Below are 5,832 nucleotides of genomic sequence, written 5' to 3'. Positions count from 1 at the left end.
ATTATTATTATTATTATTATTATTATTATTAACAGGATACTATAAGCCTAAGGGATCCAACATAGAAAAATAGCCCAGAAAGGAAAAGAAATAAATAAACTACAAGAGAAGCAATGAACAATCAAATTGAAATATCTTAAGAACAGTAACAACATTAGAATAGATCTTTCATATAGAGTATGAACTATAAAAACTTCAAAAAGCAAAGACAGGAGGAAGAGAAATAAGATAGAATAGTGTGCCCTCAAGCAAGAGAACTCTACCTCAAGACAGTGGAATACCATGGTACAGAGTCGATGACGCTACCAGAGCGAGGTATCCAATGTAGTATTGTCTGGCCAGTCAAGGGACCTAATAACTCTCTAGTGGTAGTATCTCAACGGGTGGCTGGTTCCCTGGTCAAACTACTACCTACATTCGGTAGGATTTCCTAATGAATCAGAGCTGTGTGCATCAATAAATGCCTAAAACATTTGTGTGAGCAAACGAAAGTTTTTTTCAAAATTAACTCATTCGTGTATAAAAGTTCTTTGGAAGTTAGTCTTACAAAATCCCCAAATGAAATTGCTATTATGATGAAAAAAAAAAAAAGTTCTATTAATGAAAAACTAATTTCTTGTCTTTACATTGAACTGTAAATGTGAAGTAATGTTAATAAGTTTTAGAACATATCTATTGAGAATAATTCCACTAAACTACTGTTTCTGCTTTGACTATAAATAAGGAATATTTATTGCACTCTCAACACAGATATTCGTCGCCATTACATGGGGTCAATAAGATCGAGACCGGATACAAGGAAAGAAAAGTAAAAAGTTAAACGGTCTCTACAAGGTCAGAGTGTATAAAGAAGGTCTGATGATATGCATGTCTAAATGAGATTACTTCTCTCTCTCTCTCTCTCTCTCTCTCTCTCTCTCTGTATATATGTATATACATACATAAATGAATATATATATATATATATATATACATACATAAATGAATATATGTATGTATGTATATATATATATATATATATACATACATACATACGTAAATGAATATATATATATATATATATTCACACACACACACACACACACATATATATATATACAACATACATAAATGAATATATGTATGCATATATATATGTATATATATATATATATATACATATATATACATATATATATAATATATATATATATATATATGTGTGTGTGTGTGTGTGTGTGTACGTTTGTGTGTATACAGTATGATCTTCTTCCCCACCGTTTTCCCAACATTAAGGGTTCGGTTACCTTAAGATCTACAAAAATAAGGTCGACCGGACCAGGGTTAAAAGAATACCGGGTTAGCCCACTTCTGACCAAAATAAGAACAATCTCGCGCATGTCGCTGAGCGGCTGCATTGGTTAGGGTTCAGATTAAGAAATGTCATCAGTCTGTATTTGACTCTACTCGGGAGAACAACAAGAACTCAAGCTCTCTTAACCATGCGGTCTTCATCCACCTGGTTAATCTCTGGATAAATCCTCTGGGTCCTGAGGAGTCATGGCTACTTGCTCTGTGTATGGCTGCAGATTAAGTCAAAGGAGAAAGGAAGACCAAAATGTAAAATCTCTCTCTCTCTCTCTCTCTCTCTCTCTCTCTCTCTCTCTTATATGATTCCTTTTGTAAATCTACCAAAAGTTGTTTCCCTATTTGTACAGTGTCGCATGTTTTTTTTTATGATAAGAATCTTGAACAGAAAAACAGTCAAAAGCAAAATTATGTAAAAATAGAGAAATAGTAAATTTCCAAATAAAAGCTCGAATTTCTTTTTTTTTTTGTATTTTCATTAAAAAAGTATAAATTTTAAACAGAATTCTCTTATCTCCTTAACCAAAAAAAAAATAAAAACAAAGAGAAAAAACTGAAATTCTAGTCTTCAAATAATAAAGTACCTGAAGATTAAGGTAAAAGTTATCTTCCTCGGTCACGAAAGAAAGAAAAGTGTGCTATGGGGGAAACACCTACTATAGTGACCCTAAAACTAGTTTTCCTCGTTTTCTTCTACAGTCACTGACCATTGACGTCACGAAGGTGCGCAGTAACTCAGCGGTAAGATTTAGGCCACTTTGCGCATGACGTCATCAATGCCCTTGGCTTAAAGGAACCCTTGCGTATTTACCTAAGTTTTTTCACTTTTTACCCTTTTCTAATTACGTTATTTCCTGATTTGGATATTCTTTCTCATGGAAATTTAATGTATTGTTCAATATATCACTCTTAACCCATGTAACATCGTTAGAGAAAACAATAAGCAAAATAATTTCACTTCATTAATTGTATAGAAGTATAAATAGGAAATGATTTACAGTTTCATAAATTGTTTCTCGATTTATTTACGATGTTTTTCTATTACAATTTCCATACGTAGATTAGATATTATCTGCAGTTTTATAAATAAGTTATCAATTCTTTGACACTATATTTTACAATTTTCATATATTTCTAATTTATACTTCTGTAATCCATTAATTTTTTTATTGATATTATATCATTTTTATTTTTAAATGCCTAATTCTATGAATTAGACATTTTTTTGCAAAGAAATATAACATCAAAAGGTAAGGCCACTCTAGAAAGTTTCGTCTGGTCATAAAGAGTTCTTATGCAAGGATTTCCCGCCCCCTCTTTTTAAGTTTTTGCTGTGGACAGCTAAAAAGATTTCTTTCATCTTACTTAATTGGGAAAAGAAAGAATATAAGGTTACATGAAGACCATCTGTGTTCATTACATTTATCCAACATTTATCATTCGCAACAACACTGGACTCTTGTATTTTAGATTAGATAGATTTTGGAATTTTTTTTTCAACTATATAACCTGCTATATACCTCAAAGATTCCTTCTCAGTGTCAGAACTGATTGTACTTGCAGGTGTTTCATTCTCTTTGCATGTTTCAGTTAAGTTACGTCAAGAATCTCTTCACCTATCCATGATGCTTGATTAGATTCAATATATCTTAAAATGAGACTAGCAAGACAAATTTCCATGGCAATTCATCGTACTTTATTTGTTCTTTTCCCCTGTGTAGATGAACACTTGACCAATAATGTATGAGATAGGCAGTCTTAATTTTCATCGCATGTAGCTACTATTATACTTTTCACTTATCGGGGCTACTTCTTCTTGTTTCTTGTTTTGGGTTTAAATCCAACCCTCCACTGAAGTCGAGTGAACTACTTCTCGGGCGGGTCCATATTAATCATCTAACGAAACATTTTCATTATAACTTAAACAATTCTTTGTTTGTAGCATCTTCCAAATCATACTTCTTTCCTTAGCAAATATTCTTTCAGACTGTACTTGAAATTTACTGCGTTGGGATATGACGTCTTAAGCATTTTAAAAAAGCATTTCAGATCATTAATTCTATCTCCGATTGGCAATATAAACCCAGAATCCATAAGGTTAGTCCTGGCCACCTTGAGTAAATGAGGATCATCTGTAGAAAGGAATGTTTGTCTGTCTGTACATAGATTCTGGGTAGACGTTTTCTCACATAAATGGTCGATTACAATTTTTTTTCCACAACCCAAGATTAGAGGGTCCTAAATCACGCATTGAATAACGTGCCTATTTCACTTCTTTTAACAAATTATTATTTTCATATATATGTATATATATATATATATATATATACATATATATATGTATATATATACAGTATATATATATATATATATATATGTGTGTGTGTGTGTGTGTGTGTACGCGCACGCGCGCGTATGTATACTAGATTTTTCAAATACTATTCCTCAGATAGTTTGTCATCTCATTGTTTTTGAAAAAAAAAAAAAAACATGACAACAAATATAATCTACATTCTTTATCAAGCGTTTCTTTTACGCAATGTGCTAACCAATCAGTCAACAATTATCATTCGAAATGAGGAAAATTAATTTCATTTAATTTTTCATCATTTGGTAATTATAATTGTTGGTGCTACTATAGAGTGAGGTCTACCACACTATAGCGTGAGCTCTACCTCCCGTTAATACTATAGCGTGAGGTCTACCACACTATAGCGTGAGATCTACCTCCCGTTAATACTATAGCGTGAGGTCTACTACTGAATAATTCATCCCTCAGATAAAACACATTTCATACATTTGTTTAAGCAATAAACACTTAATTTAAACATATCTTAGAAATGACTTGAATAGATAATTGGATTTCTAATTACATTAAAAAAAGCAATAAAGGTAAAGATAAACATGTTATCATATATTTCCATACATTTATTCTAGCGATACACTCTTCGTACATCAAACATGTTATCATATATTTCCATACATTTATTCTAGCGATACTCTCTTCGTACATCAAACAGGTTATCATATATTTCCACACATTTAGTCTACCGATACACACTTCGTACATCTTCTAAGAATGACACAAATAAATCATTGGATTTTTTTCTCATCACCTTCCAGCAAAAATGATCAAGATGAGACTGTCACTGTCCTCGGAAAGAGGAGCGCTGTCTCCATTCAGCATCCTTCCTCGGTTGTACTTCCGTCGACCAGCAAATCTTGGCTCATCAATTTGGATGGGGTTATCTGTAGTTCCGACCATCTTTCCTCGTCGTTGATGAGAAACTATGGCTGTACACACCTCTCTGCACATGTTGAACCAGTCAGTTACAGTATTGGCAGATTTTCCTGTGAGAGTCGTTACTGTGGACATTGGTATATCCAATACAAAGAGAAATATTGATTTTAATATTTCACACAGGCTTAAGTTGCAGTGCAATTTGTTGTTCATGTCCGCATAATGGAAAAATTGATTTCCGTGTAGTTTGACAACCCTTTCGAGGGCAACGTAACACAGGCTCGAATTCTCCTCCTCTGTTACGCTTTCTTTTTTCCTACATATCAGAACCACATTTATGGCATGGATCTGCTTCTTGAACTGTATCCAAGAGATTGTGCTCTCTTAAAAAGGCGAGTGCTGCTCCTTCCGTCAGAATGGCTCTTCTTTAAAACTCCTTCAGCAACATTTTTAGTACCCTCAATCGATGATATCTCTTTTAGGCCGAGGAAAAAACTGATTTAGGAGCTTGTTGTTGTTGTTGGAGTATTATAGCCAACTCTTGTTGTTGGCACGGGCCTTTCCCTTGGTCGGCCCGTAGGTGATCTGAAAAGATATAAAGGTGGGTTATCACATTACAGGAAATTTGAAAGGTTTTTAGTAGTAAAGAAAGGAGTGGACAGGGTAAGGATGATGGTGGTAGTAGTAGAGGGCCATCATTTCACGGATAGTGGTAGTTTGAAAGTTGGGGGTGCAAGGCTCCATTAGCTTCCTTTTATATGGGCAGGTCACGTGGACAGGTCACGTTTTGATGGATTTGGAAAGTTCACATGTTCGATGGTTAGGTGCGGGGCTCTGGGACACAGGTCACGCGGTATTCCTCGCCCTTCACCTGGGTAGGCTACAAAGAGTGGTAGACCTCACACTATAGTAGCACCTAATTGTTTTCACTGCAAAGCAGTGGAGAATAATTTGTAACAAAAAGTTACATCCATACAGGAAAAAAAGTATTGCGTCTTTTGTCAGAAGTCTCCTACTTTGGGGACTTTAGATTTGCAGCAAATGAGACTACATATCATCTGACCACTATAGGGACATTATTATGATTCACTAAAGGTCAGACAGTAACTTTTATAGGTTAAATCACATCACAGTCACACGCGGCTCCTTCTTTTTTTCCTCTCAAAAAACCACAAACTTTATAAACATAACAACATTGGAAATCATCCGAGAAAATAACGTTCACTGATCTCAAATAAACTAAG

This window comes from Palaemon carinicauda, chromosome 6, assembly GCF_036898095.1.
Source record: "Palaemon carinicauda isolate YSFRI2023 chromosome 6, ASM3689809v2, whole genome shotgun sequence".
Classification (NCBI taxonomy): domain Eukaryota; kingdom Metazoa; phylum Arthropoda; class Malacostraca; order Decapoda; family Palaemonidae; genus Palaemon; species Palaemon carinicauda.
Note: the sequence above shows the minus strand (reverse complement) of the source record.